The following is a 22,115-nucleotide window of genomic DNA, read 5'->3' on the forward strand; positions in this document are numbered from 1 at the left end:
AGATTTGTTGTACTCATAAGCACTAGTTTAACTATTGTCTTTCTGTCATCCCATTTTTCAAACTTCGAAGTAATGGATAGGTAAGTTAAGGTTATTTTTTTTATCTCAAATACCTTACAGTGAATGCATTCCTGATAAAACTGAAAGTATCCAAGTACCTAATAAAACTGAGTCATGTACCATCTGCGATAAGGGACCACTGGCCTGAAAAATCCCCAAATTTGTAAGTGGGCAGCCTCTGGCTCCACCCTGGGCCAGACCTGGGGCTCCTCTTAGGCAAATTCAAATTCAGTCCTTCCAAGCTCTGACAAGTGTGGTCTCCTCTCCACCCCCAGGCTCTTGGGCTGGTGCTTTTGAAGGGTTTCCCAAACCTACACTCAAGTCTGGGAATTCTCACCCAGACTCTTGCCAGCTCATCTCCCTTTTCAGTTTCACTTCCCCAACCCCCAGGGAGTCAAGCCAACCAATGGAACCAACATGGCTGTGTTCCAGGAAAACGTTAAGGACACCGAAATGTGAACTTTGCAAACTTTTCATCTCTCATGTAATCATACTATTTTGGGTTTCCCCCGTGGCACTAACCACTTAAAAATGTCAAGACCACTCTTAGCTCAGAGATTTGGCCGGCGGGAGGAGTTTGCCTGCCCTTGCTTTAGACGCTGCTGGTTGCTGGAACCCTGGTCCTTCCTTGGTAGTTTGCACAAATTTGCCATTCATTGCCTCATTTGATTCTCGTGACCCATGTAGGAGTTACTGTTATTTTCGTTTTACATCTATTAAAACTGAGGCCAAGATGACATCACTGCAAAGGAAGTTCCCTCCTGGGTCAACAGACCTCTGGGCCCTTCTAGCACTGAATTCAGTGGGTCCTACTCAAACCCCAGGGAAAGCCAGTCAGTCAGAGTCATGGCCTGGTCCTCAGAAACTAGGACAAGTGGTAGCTCTATCTGCTAGGGCATCCCCAGGGCATGCTCCTTACAGGGTCTGACTGGTAAAACAGGTAGATAAACAAAGGCAGAGGCTCCTAATGAAGGACAGCAAGGAGGGGCCACCACCAACTCAAGCCTGGCGGGGGCTGAGGAAACCATCCTGGCCCTGGTGAGTTTCACTCTCATTATCTCATCTGGATCAGTTTCACAATACCTCCCTCCACCAAGGCTTCTACTGCTGCACCTACAGTCCCCTTGGCCCTCACCCTCCACGATGCAATCTTCAAATCCCAGGCTTGCTCTGTTGGTGCTGACTTTGCAGCAAATCCCCAGCCCCAGAAAAATGTCCCCTTTCAGGGGAGTTGCTTTTTCAGCTCTACACAACTGTACCATAACTTAGTATTTGTATTTACATTTTTTTTTTTTTTTTTTTGAGGCGGAGTCTTGCTCTGTTGCCCGGGCTGGAGTGCAGTGGCTAGATCTCAGCTCACTGCAAGCTCCGCCTCCCGGGTTCACGCCATTCTCCTGCCTCAGGCTCCCGAGTAGCTGGGAGTATAGGCGCCCACCACCTCGCCCGGCTAGCTTTTTGTATTTTTTAGTAGAGACGGGGTTTCACCGTGTTAGCCAGGATGGTCTCAATCTCCTGACCTCGTGATCCGCCCGTCTCGGCCTCCCAAAGTGCTGGGATTACAGGCTTGAGCCACCGCGCCCGGTGTATTTAAAAATTTTTTACCTCATCTGAGGTGCTACCATTGGGCTAGTTGTAGGGGAATGGCTCTACCAAGGCACATACTCTCAGAGGCCACAGGCCACACAGCTCAACTGAGCCTCCTGGAACTGAGGGTGGAGGCCTGGGAGGCGCTGCCATAAGGCCAGCTCCACTCCCCATTCCATCCCTCTGGGAGGCTATCAGGAATTGCTGTCTCCTGGGATTTTTTTTGTAAGCAGGGATGTGAGGCTTCCGGTTCATACCTTACTCCCTCCGTGGTATAGCTGCAGACTAGACAATCTGCTCAGCTGCAGTCTGGAATTGGCTCCTCAACAAGGGTAGACGCTGTGCCTCCTGTTGCAGGCCCCTTTGGGTGCTTTTCCATTCACTGTCAGTAGTAAATTGAATGTAAGTCACTGGAGGCCAGGTGTGGTGGCTCACGCCTATAATCCCAGCACTTTGGGAGGCCAAGGCAGGTGGATCACCTGAGGTCAGGAGTTTGAGACCAGCCTGACCAACATGGTAAAACCCCATCTCTACTAAAAATACAAAAATTAGCTAGGCATGGTGGCATACGCCTATAATCCCAGCTACTTGATAGGTTGGGACAGGAGAATCGCTTGAACCCAGGAGGCGGAGGTTATAGTGAGCTGAGATCATGCCACTGCACTCTAGCCTGGGTGACAGAGCAAGACTTCATCTCAAAAAAAAAAAAAAAAAGTGCTGGGCACGGTGGCTCACGCCTGTAAGCCTAGCACTTTGGGAGGCCGAGGTGGGTGGAGCACGAGGTCAGGAGTTCCAAGACCAGCCTGGCCAAGATGGTGAAACCCTGTCTCTACTAAAAATACAAAACTAGCTGGGCATGGAGGTGGGCGCCTATAATCCTAGCCACTTGGGAGGCTGAGGCAGGAGAATCACTTGATCTGGGAGGCAAATGTTGCAATGAGCTGAGATCATGCCACTGCACTCCAGCCTGGACAACAGACTCCGTCTCGGATTAAAACAAAAACAAACAAAAAAAATCACTGGTACTTTAATGGCTCTATTTGTCAGGCCTTGGCCTGCTGCAACATTCCTTGACAACATCACCAACACCAACCTGGGGCACATCACACATATTAAGGGTATTACTTCCGTAACTTGTTTGAATGCTTAGGCGAATACCTAAGACTATCTGAATAGACAGAATGTCTTATGGAGCCAACCATCAAATGTTCCTGGAAACCACTCAGGATCTCAAGGTAAAGCTCCTGATGACAGTGTCTTTGTGCACCACCACCACCACCCCACTGCAGAATTCAGAATTGGCCTTGGCTTGTGAACTCTCACGGCAGTTTGCCGCTGGTCAGTTGAAACTGGTGGCACATGCACATAAGGTGATCAGAGTTCCAAGTGGCTATCTACAAGCATGAGCATTGAGAATGGTGAAATATTTGGGGATCCCTTGGACTTAGCTGACAACTCCTTCAAGAAGACACAGGGTTTTCCTTATCTTTGCTTATGGAAAGAAGAGGCAGGACTAAATCACATATTTAAATCCATATTTATTAAATGGCCCTTGTTTTTCATTCAGGAGATACCAGAAGGGCCCAGGTCCTGGTGCACAGCAAAGCTTCTCATTCTGGAAGCAGACAACCTGGCACCCAAACCTAGGGCCAGAGATCTGTCAGACCCACAGCCCAGGCCCAGAACTGGAAATTCCTGACTCCTTCCAGAAGGGCAGTAAACAAGGTTTCAAACTTGCTCAATTAAGGTGCCAAGACTTGCATTCAAATTCAGTCCACTCATCAGCAGATGTATTAACACAGGCAGGCCTCATCTGTAAAAATGAGATGAGAAACACTTCACAGACCTGTTGTGAAAATTAAGTGACATAATTGACACAACTAGGGATTATTACAAACCCCTATTGCCATCAGCGGCAACAACAGAACTGAACCCTACTTACCAACTCCTGAACCCACTCCCACCTTGAGCTGAGAGGCCTGTGACCAACCTCAGTGGCAGCCCATGCCCTTTCCAGGGGCTGAAACACTGGCCACTGACCTAAGGTTACTCCAGAGAAAAGACTATATATGTTGAAACCAAATCACAAAAGCAGTAAAATACCACCCCCAAGAATCAGGGTTCATAAGTCCAAACACTAGACAACTGTTTGTCCCAAAATAGTCTTGTGAGCTCAAAGACAATGAACCTTTCTGGGATTCAATCACCTGACTTACAATACAATACAATGGGAAGGTCAAAATAAGGTGATGGTTTTTGAACTTTTTCTTAGCCAGGTGATTCTAAATAAAACAGGAGTGAAGTGACTTGCTAGGTCAGACCTTCCTGCACACTTACCCCTGCACAGGTTCCAAGAACAGCCTAGCAGCCACTGAAGGTATCTTCTCTCAGGTCAGGTCCCCTCTAGCTCCAGCATCTCGGGATTGCTGCTGTAGAAACACCGAGGGATGGCAGATACTCTTGTGCCATGTGCTGGGTCAGGGACACAGAGTGGAGCCACTGGTGAGAGGTGGCTGTCAGGAACTGGCAGCTAACAAGGTCACCTCCCAGTTTCATGGACACTGGTAGAAAATACAAAATTCCTCGATTAGCGACAAGGGACCATTGATTATTCAAAGCAATAGCAATAGCCAGAGCATCAGCATTTTCTACCACCCTCCCAAGCCCCAGTTCTCATAGGGAAGTCAGAGGCACCTGCTTAGGCCATTGGACTACTACAGGAAAGGAGCGCAGGACTCTACCCTTTCACAACGCACAGCAAGAATGCCTGCTCTCTGCTCTGGAAGAAGGTACTACCTCGTATGTTCCAAGGCTGTCTGCTGCACAAACATCATTGAAAAGATAATAAGGAAAAGGGGTAGCCAGTGCTTTACTCACAAGATTGCTTGAACATGAAACTCAAGGAGGGACCTCAGCAGGCCTGGGGTGTTCAGCAACTGTTCCTGGCCTGAAAAGACAGAATCAGCTGGAAGCCTCTACCTTTAAGAGAGGCGACCCCACCACCCAAAGGAACACAGGAGCTGTGCTGCTTGTGCTATGCCCAAGCCAGCAACACTCTTCCCATCCCAGTCAATTCTTTAACACACCTAACACCAAGACAAGAACTTGAAGGTATCTATCTCCTTCCCATCGGCTTCTATATTCCACTCAGGCTGCAGGATTATAGAGGCCTGGCATCAAACCCTGATCTGCTGGTTTGTGGCTGGGCAACCCTGGACACATAATTCTGATCTTGGGCTCCTCATGTGTACTAACTTAAACACAACCTCATGGTGATACCTCAAATATTTAAAACAAGAATTAAGAGGTTTGGCGCAAAATAGGTGTTCAACATTAGCACCTTCCTCTTCCATGAGTTTTTCCTTTAAGATGAGTACACATTGACCTCACCCTCCACTAGCTCCTGGGGCACTCAGCCCCCCTGCAGAACTGAGACTTTGGTTCTCTTTGCTTTGCCTTGTAAATATCCTGTTCATGAGTCTCTCAGGGCAGGACTCTTCCCTGTTACTCCTCTCCACTGTTTCAACTCCTACCCTTACTACCTCTCTTGGCTTCATCCTCAACTTTTATAAGACTTTTAAGTGTATAATAAAATAAAATTTGTACTGAGCCTGGAGCATAGCAAACACTCAGAATTCCCTTTACCTTTCACACCAGCATCGTCAAAAACAACTTCCACAGTGACAGAAATGCCCTCTAATCTGTGCGGCCCAATATGGTAGCCACTGGCCACCTGTGGCTACTGACCACCTGAAATGTGGCTAGTGTGAAAATTAAATTTAATTTAATCATGCATACCAAGTGGCTGCCACATTAGATGGGGCAGATCTATACAAGGCCCAGCTCCATACAAGACACCAGATCCAGGATGGAGCAAGTCATTGTCTGAAATTTCTATAACCTTGCTCTGGATGGAGCAGGGCAAGGCCTCAAACCGTTTCAAAACTGTTCTAGCAAGCACTGAAGGAATGCATAGAGTCACCGCAGACCCAAGCACGCTGGAGGCTTGCTACCCTCATTCACCCAAATCCCCCACACTCAAGGAATCTGGCAGCCCACTCTCACTAAGCACCAGTCCCTGCTGGAGGCTGTGGGAAGAGAACAGGGTTCAATTAGGCACCTGAACTTGGTTCCAGGAGCCCAGAGCTACTGATGGCTCTCAGGGAAAGATCATTTCTGACTAAGGAAGAAGAGAAGGTATCTTGGAAGAGATAAACTTATTAAATAGATCAGACAACACGAACTAAACTTCCACATTATTCTATGACACTACAATTCTAGCATGGCTCTTCACTGTGACCAGAAACATCCTTATCATCATGTAGTTAATATAAATGCAGCCTTTTCCCCTTTATTTTTCTCTCATGTATCTTACGGCTCAGAAATCACTTCTGAACCAGTAAGCCAGGACACATGAAGTAGATTTCATTTTCCCCATGAAATAATGGTTCAGAGAAAACGCAGGCCTAGTTCCAGGAAGGCAGAGTTGGGGTCTCTGCAACGTGATTTACCGGGGTATCTTGCCAAACAGTTGCTGTGACAGTAAGCTCTTCCACTTTGAGACCATCACCTCAGCCAAGGCTCCCACCTAGAAGGGAACAAAATGCAGTTAGCTCCAGCTTATGCCTCTGAACCATTATTCAGCTCTAGCTCCATGCAACGCCTGGCCCACTCTACAGCCTCTCTTGAGGCAGGTCTACACGCCACCCCACGCCTTCCGGTGAGGTCCCTCCAGACCACACGTCTCATACCGCCCACTGGGGTCCACCCAGGTCATGCAGGAGAAGCCCCATTTCTCTGCTGAAAGAGAAGCACGAGGTTACTTATCACGTAACCCCCGAGTCTCCTCCGGGGAAAATGTTCCGAACGCGCTCAACACCCTCTTGCGAGGAAGTAGCACGTGTAGTGAAGGCTTGGGCTCCAAGAACCACCAGTGCCCCCACTCACTGCGGCCCAGCCTCCCACGCCGCCCGCCACTCGACCCGATCCCCCAGGACCCCTACCTGGGCTCAGGAATGGTCAGGCAACACGCGAGGCCCAAGATTGCGGTGGATGACTATGCTGCAGAAGACCGCGCCGCGGCGAGTACGGAGTACGGAGTACAGTCGCCGCCAGCCAAGACTGACGCCGCGCGCTGCGCCGCGCACCTCTACGTCACCGATAGTCCCGCCCCGAAGCCGTGCGCGGTCCGGGCCACAGCGTTTGGGGCAGATTACGTCACGCTGCCGGGGGCGCTCGCTTGGTGGGGTGCGCTGGGCCGTAGAGTTTAGGGTCCTGGGGCTCGACCGCGCTGCGTCCTGAGGCGTCAGCGGAGTCTCTCGACCGCCCTCTGTTACCCTCCTTTAGTGACCAGAAGGCTGGAGTTACGTAATCTGCCCCTGAAGCTGAAAAGGACGGAGGCCTGACTGCATGGCCTGGAGGGGAGCGTTGAGCCCCTAATGGGTGGTGCCTTCCTGATGCGGCCGCACAGGAGGGGCCGGGCGGAATCCAAGCACGAAGTGGATGTGGAGCCTTGGGAATGAACAGGAGCCTGCCGGTGGGAAAGATGATGCAGGTGGAAGGGCAAATACAAATTATACATAGGGTTTGATTTTCCCTGCGGAAAATAAGGGACGAGAAACCATCCCCCCTCCCTTTTTCTTTCAAAATTTCAGCATCTCTCGTTTCCAAATGTACTCGTCTTTTTCTTCTATGGCTAGGCTCAACTCAGAAATGTTTCTTGGGAGCCATCTCCTTTAAGTGTAATTGTTGGCTGGGTGCGGTGACTCCCGCCTGCAATCCCAACACTTTGGGAGGCAGAGGCGGGCGGATCACAAGGTCAAGAGATCGAGACCATCCTGGCCAACATGGTGAAACCCTGTCCCTACTAAAAGTACAAAAATTAGCTGGGCATGGTGAAGCGTGCCTGTAGTCCCAGCTACTCAGGAGGCTGAGGCAGGAGAATCGCTTGAACCCGGGAGGCGGAGGTTGCAGTGAGCCGAGATGGCGCCACTGCACTCCAGCTGGGAGACAGTGAGACTCCCTCTCAAAAACAAACAAACGAAAAGAAAAGGAAAGAAAGAAATGTAATTGTTAAGGGACGAAAGGGCCCAGAGTCCAGTTTCTTAGGAGGACAAAGCCTTAACTTGTCACCTGACTCCAAATTGCAAAACCTACATAACGTGATGGGCTATCTCTACTTAGCTGTATACAAAAAGTGAGTTTCTGTCTTTATGTTGCCTTTAGCAGGTTGCATGTGATGTACGGCATCACAATCTGGTTTAATACTTATTCAATAATGGTTTTCTGTCTCTTCTACGTTTGTGGAGAGGTTTCATGGGTTGGGAGGAAACTGCCGTCCACCCCCCACCCACCCCCAGGCAGAGGAAAGCACATTGAAAGGTCCTGAAATTGGGAAGGACATGGTTTGCTGGTGATACAGCTAAGTATTACAGTTTGTAGTGTTCTGGAAGGGTCTCAGTGAGGAGCGGGAGATAAGGACTATGTGTTCAAGGGTCTTGAATGTTCAGGCTAGAAAAGTGAACGTGGTTCTGTAAGTAAAAGCAGAGCAGTGCTTGAAACTTGTATTTTACGTATAGCACCTACTAAATACATTCAGTCACCTTACAGTATACAAATTCCATACTTCACTAAATGTCAAAACCCTAATGGACAGATAAGGCAGAACTATTACTTCCAGATTACTAACATGGAAACTACGGCTCACCCAAACAAGTTAAATGGTTTGTTCAAGACCTCCTACAACAGCCAGGGCCTGGTGCAGATTGTCCTAGCACAGGGTTCTCTGGTCTGTCCATTCTGCCACTCCGCTATGAGATTGTAATGGCCCAACAAGTTCACCTTGCCTACTGCCTAGGCTGAACCCATTTATCAAGACAGGGGAATTGCAATAGAGAAAGAATAATTCATGCAGAGCCAGCTGTGCAGGAAACTGGGACTTTTTTTTTATTACTCAAATCAGTCTCCCCAAGTATTTGGAGGTCACAGGTTTTAAGGATAATTTGGAGGGTGGGCGGCAGCCAATGAGTCAGGAGTGTTGATCGGTTCAGAGATGAAATCACAGGGAGTTGAAGCTGTCTTGTGCTTGAGTCAGTTCCTGGGTGGGGGCCACAAGATCTGATGAGCCAGTTTATTGATCTGGGTGGTGCCAGCTGATCCATCCAGTGCAAGGTCTGCAAAATATCTCAAGCACTGATCTTAGACTTCAGTGATGTTATCCCCAGGAGCAATTTGGGGAGGGTCAGAATCTTGTAGCCTCCAGCTGCATGACTCCTAAACCATAATTTCTAATCTTTTGGCTAATTTGTTACCACTACAAAGGCAGTCTGGTCCCAGGCAAGATCGGGTTTGTTTTGGCAAAGGGCTATTACTGTCTTTCTTTTAAACTATAAGTTTTTCCCAAGGTTAATTCAGCCTACACTCAGGAATGAACAAGGACAGCTTGGAAGTTAGAAGCAAGATGGAGTTGGTTCGGTCAGATCCCTGTCACTGTTTCAGTTATAATTTTGCAATGGTGGTTTCAAGATGAAAGAGAACTGGGAAAGTAAATAGTTACGAAGAGCCAGAGAATGTGTGTTACTGAAGAAAGTGGGCTCTCCTAAGGAACTGAAAGAGAAGTGCTTTTTAACAGAGTGATAACCCCAAAAAATTCACTAGAGAAGAGGGGATGCGGCTGGGCGTGGTGGCTCACGCCTGTAATCCCAGCACTTTGGGAGGCTGAGGTGGGAGGATCACCTGAGGTCAGGAGTTCAAGACCAACCTAGCCAACATGGTGAAACCCCTTCTCTAACTGAAAATACAAAAATTAGCCAGGTGTGGTAGTGCATGCCTGTGGTCCCAGCTACTCAGGAGGCTGAGGCAGGGGAATGGCTTGAACTCAGGAGGCGGAGGTGGCAGTGAGCTGAGATGGCACCACTGTATTCCAGCCTGGGTGACAGAGTGAGACTCCGGCTCAGAAACAGCCAGAAATGAGCCAGGCGTGGTGGCTCATGCCTGTAATCCCAGCACTTTGGGAGGCCAAGGCTGGTGGTTCACCTGAGGTCAGGAGTTCAAGAGCAGGGCGACGAACATGGTGAAACCCCATCTGTACTAAAAATACAAAAAATTAGCCCCGTGTGGTAGCACACACCTGTGATCCCAGCTACTTGGGAGGCTGAGGCAGGCGAATTGCTTGAACCCGGGAGGCGGAGGTTGCAGTGAGCCGAGATTGTGCCATTGCACTCCAGCCTAGGCAACAGAGTGAGACTCTGTCTCAAAAAGAAAAGAGAAGGGGAGATGCTTACTTATTATCAAAGTAATTAGAGGCCAGACGTGGTGGCCTGTAATCCCAGCACTTCAGGAGGCCCAGACAGGAGGATCGCTTTAGCCCAGGAGTTCAAGACCAGCTTGGGCAACATCACAAAACCCATCTCTACGAAAAGCTTAAAAAATTAGCTAGTCATGGTGGCATCCGCTGATAGTCCCAGCTGCTGAGGAGGCTGAGGTGGTGGGTAGATTACTTGAGCCCCAGAGGTTGAGGCCACAATGAGCTGTGATCGTGCCAATGCATTCCAGCTGAGGTGACAGACCAAGACCCCGTCTCAAGAACAAAAACAAAAATAAAACAAAAAAACAAAAAAAACTAATTAGAAAGGATGCCAACACAAAAATCACATAATCAGTTTAATGTGATTATGCTGGGAAACTACATGAGACTGGCACAAAGAGAGAAACATGACAGCAGTATTTTAACTGCTTATCAGAATACTAAAAATAACTTTCTTCAAACCCACATCTCAAATGAGTAATTCCATTGTTCTTCCAGGCCAAGTAGTGACGCAGGATATTTTTCTTTAGTTCAGCTAAAATCTGGGTTCTTGTCTTCCAATCAGGAAAAATTAGGAACGTGGACACATTGAAGGGTCAGAATTTATTAAGTGAAAAGAAAGCCCTTAGCAAAGAGGCAGTCCTGCCAACAGTCTCCCACTCCACAGATTGAATACCAGGCCACCACACCGGAGCTGAAGAGGTCCAGCTCCTCCCCTGCATAAAGTGTGAATACCTGGTGGCTCCACCCCATTCCCCCAGTGCACATGTGGGCCCCTAGTCTGAGCCACTCCACGCTGATTTGTTTCCCTTACTACACATGTGTTAAGGGACGGAATTTTTCACCATAGGCATGTTTAGGCAAGCCCCCTGTGCATAATGACCTGGATGGCATTTGGCTGTCTCCTTTCTCTATCAGTAGCATATTTAGGGAAGGAAAGATGAATTTTCTTGCTACCCTTCTAAATTCTCAGCTAGAGCCCTTGTAACAAAAGATAGATTTTTTTTTTTGAAACAGGATCTCACTGTGTCTCCCAGGCTAGAGCACCGTGGTGCTATCATGGCTCACTGCAACCTCCACACCCCCAGGATCAAGTGATCCTCCCACCTCAGCCTCCCAAATAGCTGGGACCACAGGAGCTTGCCACCACACCTGGCTATTTATTTGTTTGTTTATTTATTTTTCTGAGACAGAATCTTGCCCTGTCGCCCAGGCTGGAGTGCAGTGGTGCAATCTCGGCTCACTGCAACTTCTGCCTCCTGGGTTCATGCAATTCTCCTGCCTCAGCCACCTCAGTAGCTAGGATTACAGGCACCTGTCACCATGCCTGGCTAATTTTTGTATTTTTAGTTGAGGCAGAGTTTCACCATCTTGGCCAGGCTGGTCTTGAACTCTTGACCTCGTGATCCACCTGCCTCAGCTTCCCAAAGTGCTAGGATTACAAGCGTGAGCCACTGCACCTGGCCCTAATTTTTTAATTTTTAATTTTGTAGAGATGGGGTCCTGTCATGTTGCCCAGGCTGATCTCCAGCTCCTGGGTTCAAGCAATCCTCTTGCCTCGGCCTCCCACAATGTTGGGATTACAGGCGGGAGCCACCATGCCCAGCCCAAAAGATTAATAAGAGAAAAACAAATGGAGCTATATTAACATGTATACTTTGCATATACATGTGAGATGCCCAAGAAAATGAGTAATTCTCAAAGGAGTGGCTTAGAATTCAGATTTAAGTACCATCTTCAGCTAAAAACAAATAAGGGAGTGAGGAAGGCCAGTTTTGGGAAAAAGACACAAAGGAGCACAGAAAACAAATTGCTGCCTTCTCCACTGATAAGGGTCTCTGGTGATTTAGAGTCATCTTTCTCTTCCTGGTACAGAGAGGGAAACACCCTTATGAAGAGTGTAAGCGATTTCTTCTAAGACTAAATTTATCTTTCAAAGGGTAGCTTATGCTGTTTTCATAGCTTCTGTTTCTCAAAATTATCAGCTCAAAATAATCCTCATGCCAACAAGGCATATTTTGGGGTGGCATATTCTGGTCTCCTACATATGTATGCCTGAAAAGAAAATTAGCAATTTGGCTCTAGAAGAATAAACAGTGTTAGCTAATAAGATGTCAAAGTGGAACTTGCAAGGTTGCTTCCATTGGGGGCCACACAGTGTGGCTGTATTTCTGAGGGGTCATTCTGATCCAGAGTTGATTTGGCCCTTCATGATTTATAGGCCTGGAAACTGGATATTAAAATTCACTGATAATTCACTCTAATCAACTCTAAAGTGTCTTTCCTTCACTAATGAAGTCTATATGGTTTTATCACATGCACAACAGTCGAAGTGTTGCATGTCATACATCAAAGAATAACTCAAGAGAAGGCCAGGTGTGGTGGTTCACGCCTGTAATCCCAACACTTTGGGATGCCAAGGTGGGTGGATCACAAATGGGGTCAGGAGTTTGAGACCAGCCAGGCCAATATGGTGAAACCCGTCTCTACGAAAAACACAAAAATTAGCTGGGCGTGGTGGCACATACCTGTAGTCCCAGCTACTTGGGAGGCTGAGGCAGAAGAATCGCTTGAACCCAGGAGGTGGAGGTTGCAGTGAGCCAAGATAGTGCTACCGCACTCCAGGCTGGGCCACAGAGCAAGACTGTGTCTCAAAAAAATAAATAAATAAATAAAAGAATAACTCAGAGACATCTAGTTAGTTATTTGCAAGTCAGTCAGTTCTCGTATGAGGGAGACAATTGATAGACTCAAGGACAGATGACTTGAGAGGCACAATAAGAAATAAAATGCAGTCAGCTTCAAGAACAGTGAAAAGATTCACTTAAAAAAATTGGCTGGTTGGTTGGTCACAGTGGCTCACACCTGTGATCACGATACTCTGGGAGGCCGAGGCTGCTGGATCACCTGAGGTCAGGAGTTCGAGACCAACCTGGCCAACATGGTGAAACCCTGTCTCTACTAAAAATACAAAAATTGGCTGGGTGTGGTGGCACATGCCTGTAATCCCAGCTACTCAGGAGGCTGAGGCAGGAGTCGCTTGAACCTAGGAGGTGGAGGTTGCGGTGAGCTAAGATCACACCACTGCACTCCAGCCTAGGTGATAGAGCAAGATTCTTGTCTCAAAAAAAAAAAAAAAGAAAAAGAAAGAAAGAAAAAAAAAAAGCTCATGCCTGTTTTAGCACTTTGGAAGGCCAAGACACATGGATTGCTTGAGTCCATGCATTCAAGACCAGCCTGGGCAACATGGTGAAACCCTGTCTCTACAAAAAATCCAAAAATTAGCCAGTGTGGTGGCGTACATCTGTAGTCCCAGCTACTTGGGAGGCTGAGGTGGGAGGATAGCTGGAGCCTGGGAGGTTGAGGGTGCAGTGAGTTGAGATGGTTCCACTACATTCTAGCCTGGGTGACAGAGTGAGACCCTTTCTCAAAAAAAAAAAAAAAAAAAAAAATTGGCCGAAATCTAGCAAAAATGCAAATCTTGGAACACTATCTTTGAATAGGCCAATTAAGTGTAAATTTTCAGTGTTTAGGGGCTTTCTGAAAACTCAAGGGCCTAGCTAGGAAGCATCTATGAGAAGCTATGTTCAGGTAATGTTGCCAGTGCCTCTCCACCTCAGTCTGGCTCGGTGTACATAATTTCCCTTATTAGAGTTTCTCTCAGATACAAGGAGGACTCCCACACAGTCCGTACCTCCAAAGGAGCTTATTCTAGTAGAGGAAATGTCCTAAACATCGTTAACTCTAGCATCACAGACATACAGATAAGGTTACCTGGAAACTGGAGGAGGGAAAAATTGCATCCAGAAATGTAGTGAAAGATGTGATTATTGAGCTGGGTCACAAAGCTCAACAACCAAATTCACCAGCAATCTAAAAGACTTGGGTTTAAGCCAGGTGTGGTGGCTCACACCTGTAATCCCAGCACTTTGGGAGGCTGAAGCAGGCAGATCACGAGGTCAAGAGATCGAGACCATCCTGGCCAATATGGTGAAACCCCATCTCTACTAAAATACAAAAATTAGCTGGGCAAAAAGATTTGGGTTTACTAACCTACCATGACCAGGGAGAGCACCCCAGAGGAAGAAGGGCTGCTTCTCATCATGAGGGAATAGGAAGGGGATTTTGTAAGGTTTGGGCTGGCACTGAGTAATTCTGAAGAGGGGAGAAGGGGAAGTGAGTATCATGGTTATAAAGTTGCTTTCATGAAGTGTGGGCAGTTTAGTAATTGGGTACCTCATTCGCTTTTGTTCAAGATGTAGGAGCTACAAAACAGGCTGGGGAGGTTATTGGTAAGAAAGCAGTAATCAGAAGTAGGTGGCTGTTAGGACACTTTACAGCCAAGGTGTGACCTGGAGAGAAAGAAAAGATTGTTTTATGTTATAATTGTCTCATTGGTGTCAGTTATGAGAGACTGAATATACAAATAGACAATGGCTGGACCATTTGTACTACTAGAACTCTGACCTACAACCTGCAGCAACCTCCTCAGGAAACCAATTTGTTGTCTGCAGCAACCAGCCCAGGAAACAAGCCTGCTATAAGTCATACTTCCAGGAAGCCAGGTGTTATCTCTAGTGATAATCCAGGAGTAACTTTTGTAACAGCCCCAAAAGGCCAGGACTTAATTAGTAACTGGCACCCTTTCTCTCACAGGTACAAAAATCAACTCAAAATGGATTAAAGACTTAAACATAAAACCTGAAACTACAAAACTACTAGAAGAAAACATAGGGGAAATGCTTCAAGACGTTGATCCAGGCAAAGATTTTATGGCTAAAATTTCAAAAGCATAGGCAACAAAACCAAAAATAGACAAATGGGACTATATTAAGTGAAACTAAAAAGCTTCTGCACAGCAATGGAAACAATCGACTGAGTGAAAAGACAACCTGTAGAATGGGAGAAAATATTTGCAAACTATTTATTCGGCAAGGGACTAATATCCAGAATATACAAGGAACTCAAACAACTTGACAGCAAAAAACCACAAATAATCCCATGAAAAAGTGGACGAAGAATCTGTATAGACATTTCTCAAAAGAAGACGTACAAATGACCAACAGGTATATATAAAAAAATACTCAATATCATAATCATCAGGGAAATGCAAATCAAAACCACAATGAGATACTATTTCACCGCATTTAGAATGGCTATTATCAAAAAGGCAAAAAATAAGAGTTGAGAATAGTGGCGCACCTGCAGTCCCAGCTACTTAGGAGGCTGAGGTGGGAGGATCCATTGAGCCCAGGAGTTCAAGGCTGCAGTGAGCTATGATCACACTACTGCACTCCAGTCTGGGTAACAGAGGGAAACCCTGTCTCTAAACAAAAAATAAATAATAAAATAAATAAACAAAAGACAGAAAATAAGGCTGGGCATGGTGGCTCAAGCCTATTATCTCAGCACTTTGGGAAGCTGAGGCATGAGGATTGAGACCAGCCTGGGCAACATAGAGCCCTCATCTCTACAAAAAGTAAAAAAAAACAGCCAGGTGTGATAGCAGGCACCTGTGGTTCCAGCTACTGGGGAGGCTGAGGTGTGGTGGGAGGAGCTCTTGAGTCTGTGAGATCAAGGCTGCAGTGAGCAGTTATTATACCACTGCACTCCAGCCTGGGTGACAGAGTGAGACCCCATGTAAAAAAAAAGTTAGTATATATACACAATAGAATACTATTTGGCCATAGGAAAAAAAATGAAAATGTCATTTGCAGCGACATAAATAGAGCTAGAGGTCGTTATGTAAGCCTGTAATCCCAATACTTGGGAGGCTGAGGTGGGAGGATGGCTTGAGCCTAGGAGTTGGAGACCAGCCTGGGCAACATAGTGACCTCATCCCCATAATTTTTTTTTTAAGACAAAAAAACAAAGACAAGTATTGCGTTTACTCACTCATATGTGGGAGCTAAACAAATGTTCATCTCATTGAGATGGAGACTGGGATGGTACACACCAGAGGCTGGGAAGGGTGTGTGTTGGGGGAAAGTAGGGGGCTGAAGAGAGGTTGGTCACAAACATACAACTAAATACAACTAAATAGAAGGAATAATTTCTAATGTGTGGTATGTGTGTGTGAGACAGATCTTGTTTGTTGCCCAGGTTGGAGTGCAGTGGTGCAATGACAGCTCACTGCAGCCTCGACCTCCTGGGCTCAAGGACCCCACTTCAGCCCCCTGAGTAGCTGGGACCACAGATGCACACCACTCTGCCCAGCTAATTGTTGTATTTTTTGTAGAAACAGGATCTCACTATATTGCCCAGGCTGGTCTCCAACTCCTGGGTTCAAGTGATCTTCCCAGCTTAGCCTCTCCAAGTGCTAGGATTACAGGTTTGAGCCACTGCACCCAGCCTAAATTCTAATGTTCCATAGCAGAATAAGGTGACTATAGTTAACAACAATGTACGGTATATTTCAAAATAGCTGAGATTTGAAATGTCCCCAACACAAAGAAGTAAGTGTTCAGGTCACGAATATCCTGAATACACTGATTTTATTATTACACATCATATGCATGTATCAAAATATCACATGCATTTTGGCCAGGTGCAGTGGCTCATGCCTGTAATCCCAGCACTTTGGGAGGCTGAGGTGGGCAGATCACATGAGGCCAGGAGTTCAAGACCAGCCTGGGCAACATGGCGAAACCCTGTCTCTACTAAAAATACACAAATTAGCTGGGCGTGGTAGTGGGCGCCTGTAATTCCAGCTACTCCAGAGGCAGGAGAATCGCTTGATTCTTGAAACTGGGGGGTGGATGTTGCAGTGAGTTGAGACTGTGCCATTGCACTACAGCCTGGACAACAGAGTAAGACTCCGTCTCAAAAAACCAAACAAAAAATTTGCCTGGTGTGGTGGTGCATGCCTGTAATCCCAACTACTTGGGAAGCTGAGGCAGGAGAATTGCTTGAACCTGGGAGGCAGAGGTTGCAGTGAGCTGAAATCGTGCCACTGCACTCCAGCCTGGGCAACAGAGTGAGAGTCCATCTCACACACACACAAAAATCACATGTACCTCATAACTATGTACAATTATTATGTGTTAGCTGGGTGCAATGGCTCATGCCTATAATCCCAGCACATTGGGAGGCAGAGGAGGGAGGATCGCTTGAGCCTAGGAGTTTGAGACCAGCCTGGGCAACATAGTGTGACCTTGTCTCAACAAAAATATACTAAAATTAGCTAGGCTTGGTGATGTGTACTTGTAGTCCCAGCTACTTGGGAGGCTGAGGTGGGAGGATTGCTTGAGCCCAGTAGGTTGAGGCTTCAGTGAGCCATGACTGCATCACTGCACTCTAGCCTGAAGGACAGAGTGAGACCTGTCTCAAAAAATAGAAAAGAAACAAAAAATTATTTGTCAATAAAAAAATAACTGGCAGCTTTCCTAGTTTTCGGCCCTGCTTCCAACTTAGGATCAACCAGAGAAAGACAAATATGTGCCCCTAACCAATCACTTGGGATGCCCTGCTTCTTGCTTCCCCAGGCCAACAGCCTCAAATGAGGACATCCCTGGAGGCTTCCCTTTTTTCACTATAAAGCTTACCCACTCCTCTGCCTGACATTGAGTCTCATCCAAATGCAAATGATGGTGGCTGATTCCCTTGTTATGGCAAGCTCCGAATTAACAGCATTTTTGCTTTTCTCATTTTATTGTCTTTATTCCCAGTTACCACCATCTGATCATTAGCCAGTGGATTTTTACTTGAAGCATGAACCCGTGTATGCAAAGACAGGGCAAAGGTATTCTGATGGATAAGAACAGCTTGAGGAAGTCAGCACATCCAGAATTAGGCTAAGTGAAGTTTTAGTAGTGTTGTTTACTGTATTATGGAGTGATAAATATGCATTTGTGGAAGACTGTGGAAGACTTTAAATATCAGGTCCTGGTTCTATGAATGGTGGGAGAATAATGACAACCAGATGCACCACATCATTTTCGTGTGTAAATGTGGCAAGCTGGATTATTGCAGAAGGCAGATTGAAAGGGTGTTTCCACGATCTCTGCTTCATCTTGCAGAGAAAGGAATACTCATGACTTTGGAGAAGTCTAGAGACCAAGTATTTCTTTTGTATCAGTATAAAATAGGCCCAGTCAGGAGACAGAAACACAGTAAAGAAAAGTTTAATATAAAGAATTATTAGGCCAGGCTTGGTGGCTTACACCTGTAATGCTAGCACTTTGGGAGGCTGAGGTGGGCAGATCATGAAGTTGGGAGTTTGAGACCAGCCTGGCCAACATGGTGAAACGCTGTCTCTACTAAAAACACAAAAATTGGCTGGGTGTGGTGGCGGGCAGGTGTAATCCCAGCTACTCGGGAGGCTGAGGCAGGAGATTTGCTTGAACCCGGAGGCAGAGGTTGCGGTAAGCTGAGCTCGCACCACTGCACTCTAGCCTGGGTGATAGAGCAAGACTCTGTCTTGGGGAAAAAGAAAGAATTATTAGGGGTTGGGCACGGTGGGTCTCATGTGTAATCCCTGCACTTTGGGAGGCTGAGGCAGGTGGGTCGCTTGAGGTCAGGAGTTGGAGACCAACCTGGGCAACATGGTGAAACCCCATCTCTACTAAAAATACAAAAATTAGCCAGGTATGTGTCTTAATTTAATTTAATGTAACTTAATTTAGGAGAGCTAAGTAATTAAACATGAGGCCAAAGTACATAAGAAAGTGGCAGCCCTTTATTGCAAATATGCACACTCTCTCAGGCGAGGTTCTCCGGTCCTCAGGTATGGGGCCGGGGAAGTCGCGCTGTCGCTCCTGGGTGAGGTTCTCTGGTCCACGAATGCGGGGGCCAAAGAAGTCACTCGGGCTTCTGCCCGCGGCGGACTTTTATGCATTGGTACTGGAAGGGGGAGGGCAGTGGGCGGGATAAGGGCGTGATGGGGTGTCTCCATAGGCGTGGCCGGGTAAGTTGCAGTTTCCTCAGATTGAGGTCATGCGGCGCATGCTCAGTTGATCTGCATTTTCCCGCGCGCGGGTAAATTGGTGATGAAGAACCCAGAAACAAAAGGTACCGCTCCATCTTGTTCACCTTCCTCCATTTTGTCCCTTCTCCCTCACCTAAACAGTCCAACCTCTTATTGATTATAAGAATTTGGGTGCCGTTGTCTGTCTGGCTGCTTCCTGCTGTTAAGGGGCATAGTTAGGGTCTGAGGTTGGCAGTTGGGTGTAGGGATGCAGGAGCATTTGATTGAAGGTGACTCAGGTGATTTCTTGGACCCTGGCTCGGAGAAATTTTATTAGAATGGGAGCAAGACATAACATAAGACAGAGGATTAGTATGGGAATTAGGAATGGAAGCATCTGCTGTACTACAGGCAGCAGCCATACTGGTGGTCCGGGGGTTAAGGGGGCGTTAAATTGTTGAAGCTCCTTTTTGATTTTGTTTAATGTTTGGATGTTGGTGTCAACCAGGCCTGATTCGTTTATATAATAGCAACACTCTTCTCCTAGGAAAAGGCATGTTCCTCCTTTTTCGGCAGTAAGAAGGTCTAATGCTCGCCTATTTTGTGCTGCTGCCTGGGCCACTGAGGTAATCTGATGCTGTAAAGAGGCCAGGCTTTCAGCTGAAGCCTCTATGGCTTCCTGGACCTGAGTGGAGAGAGCCCGTGTGGACTGAAATGAGTGGACAAGTGCCCCTGTCCTAAGTCCTGAGGCTATTAGGGATGATGCTAGGGAAACCCCGATGACTAAGGGAAGAAAAATGGCCCACTTTTGGATTTTATTGCTGGGAGTGGTAAGCTGGGAAGCTAGTTCGGACAATTCCCCTTCGCTATATAGGGTTAAGCTAGGCACTAAAGACACCAGAACGCAAAGGGATTGGGTGATGGAGGTGGGGTTAAGAGTTTTAGATAAAGTTTGGTTACACCAGAAGTAGCTGCCAACGGGGGCCGCCTGGATTCCCTTTGGGAGCTTGGGTGTGATTACACCATGAAGAGTTGGGAGTTGAGTAGCAACAAGGAAGGGTTTGACTCTGTGGATTACAGTATAGTGGGACTTGAGGCAAGGATGTTGCTTGAGAGGAGCTGGTAGAGTCGGTGGTGATATTGAAAGCGGCTGGTAGAGGGACTGCCACTAAGGGAGCTTTTCTGAGTGCAGCGCAAAGGAAGCATTGGGAAAGGTTTCTTACTCCGGCAGCCTGGGTTAAGTCAAGTCCTTGGCGAATAAGTGTTAGCCATAAGAATGGGTCCTCATTGTTAGGGGGGCTTGGGGGGCTTAACAGCTTCTGTATTTTTTTTGTTCATGAGATTTTACAGCTGAGGTTAAATTTTGTAGGGTCTGTACACCGTTAGGGAGTTGTACTTGCTGAACGTATATTCTCTTTACCTGGATGGTTGCAGTGGGATATGAGGAAGAAAATGATGCATATAGTCCACCTTTTACTCCCTGGGCCTACCGAGGGTCCCAGGGATCATTAATAATAAGACTGTATGTTCCTGGCGAAGGGCTTTGAAACATATTTTTATGTTGGGATTGTGCAAAGAAGTCATACAAAGAGGCCGGGCGCGGTGGCTCAAGCCTGTAATCCCAGCACTTTGGGAGGCCGAGACGGGCGGATCACAAGGTCAGGAGATCGAGACCATCCTGGCTAACACGGTGAAACCCCGTCTCTACTAAAATACAAAAAATTAGCCGGGCGTGTTAGCGGGCGCCTGTAGTCCCAGCTACTCGGGAGGCTGAGGCAGGAGAATGGCGTGAACCCAGGAGGCGGAGCTTGCAGTGAGCTGAGATCCGGCCACTGCACTCCAGCCTGGGTGACAGAGCGAGACTCCGTCTCAAAAAAAAAAAAAAAAAAAAGAAGTCGTACAAAGGATGGATTTTGCAGTAATTGTATGGACACCCGAGGTTGGTTTCTTGCCAGCAGTTCTTACAATTATATTCTGTTTGGTCATATAAGAAACATATGGCCGGGAGGCCTCCAGTGATGGAACTTAGGGAAAAGTTTAGGGAGAGGGCAGATTGACAGCCCTGGGGGGGACATTCTGCAGTGCCCTGCATGACTGAGTGTACCTGGTTGTCTGTAGACCAGGTTTCAGTTATAGAAAGTTTCGATACAAAGTTAGGATTAGTAGGAGTAACTAGGGGGATTAGAGTGAACCATAATAATGGTGGCAAAAGTGTAGAGAGTAAGTTCAACATTGCTGAAATCACAAAGGGCACCCTGCCAAGCTAGGTCTTCTATGAGAGTAAAAAGTCGGGAGACCTACTGGTTGGGGGATGGGTCGGGGAGGAGGGTATCTATGGGGTTTGTGAGGGAAAAGTCAGTTAAGATGAAGAATAGTGAGGAAACAGGAAAATTTGAGGAGGGTGTGGCTCATCTAGCTTGTTTCTATCTTGGTTATTTTTAGACGGGTGGGCAACAGTTGGGTGGACTGCCACTTAGCCTGAGGGGGCTGGGCTCTCTTCAACTGGGTAAAATGGACCTAGGAACTGTGACCTAAAAGCTTGGCTGCTGTAGAAGTGGTAAGAATTACTGCGTATGGGCCCTTCGACTTAGGCGTAAGGCCTGTAGGGCTTCTAGGTGTCGCCCATAGTCTGGTAAGGGCAAGGGGAAGTAGGGTTACCCATGATTGACATGTCTCTATGGAGAGGTTGGTTAAGATGTCTCGTCCTAAGAGGGGGGTGGGACATGAGAGCATGATGAGGAAAGAGTGGGCAAAACATGCATAGTCCAGGCAACAGTTTAACATTGAGTTCTGGCGAGGGTTAGATGGTTTACCGTCTACCTCAACTACTGAGATAGTGGCTGGCTGGCTAGGACCTCCATAGGTTGACAAAACAGAATAGGTAGCCTCTGTATTGATGAGAAAAGAAATTGGCTTACCCGCTACCTGTAGAGTTACCCTAGGCTCGGCGAGGGTGGCCGGGGTCTCCGAGTGTGGGCACCATCAGTTGTCATCCAGGTGTAGGAGCTGGAAGGAGCCTCTTGACCCTCGAGGAGAGGCACCACGTTGAGATGCAATGCCTGCCCTTCTGGCGGGGCAATCAGACTTCCAGTGTCCTTCCTGTTGGCAGGTTGGCCATGGCATGGTAGGCAGGCGAGGATTTGAACACTGTTTTGCCTAATGCCCGGTGGTGCCACACGTAAAGCATGGACGAGATGGAGTGGCCGGCTTGACCTGGGGACACTGGTTTGCCTAGTGTCCTGGGTCTCCGCATTTATAGCA

General features: G+C 47.2%; 1 long non-coding RNA gene and 1 other non-coding gene across 3 annotated transcripts; both read right to left on the reverse strand.

Moving 5' to 3' along the window:
• Window positions 1–3,165: 3,165 nt before the first annotated feature.
• LOC116418888 lies at window positions 3,166–21,787 on the reverse strand. 2 transcript variants are annotated; one of them, XR_004229089.1, is made up of 6 exons: window positions 21,773–21,787; window positions 6,648–7,028; window positions 6,156–6,232; window positions 4,522–4,591; window positions 3,982–4,205; window positions 3,166–3,457 (listed from the first exon to the last, which is right to left on the reverse strand). It is a non-coding gene; the product is annotated as an uncharacterized LOC116418888 (long non-coding RNA). The 2 variants fall into 2 exon arrangements; XR_004229088.1 differs by lacking the exon at window positions 21,773–21,787 and having other exon boundaries at window positions 6,648–7,137.
• On the reverse strand, window positions 5,524–5,656 carry LOC111552323. The gene has a single exon (XR_002734605.1). It is a non-coding gene; the product is annotated as a small nucleolar RNA SNORA9 (small nucleolar RNA).
• Window positions 21,788–22,115: the final 328 nt, after the last annotated feature.

Source organism: Piliocolobus tephrosceles, chromosome 8 (assembly GCF_002776525.5).
Source record: "Piliocolobus tephrosceles isolate RC106 chromosome 8, ASM277652v3, whole genome shotgun sequence".
Taxonomy (NCBI): Eukaryota; Metazoa; Chordata; class Mammalia; order Primates; family Cercopithecidae; genus Piliocolobus; species Piliocolobus tephrosceles.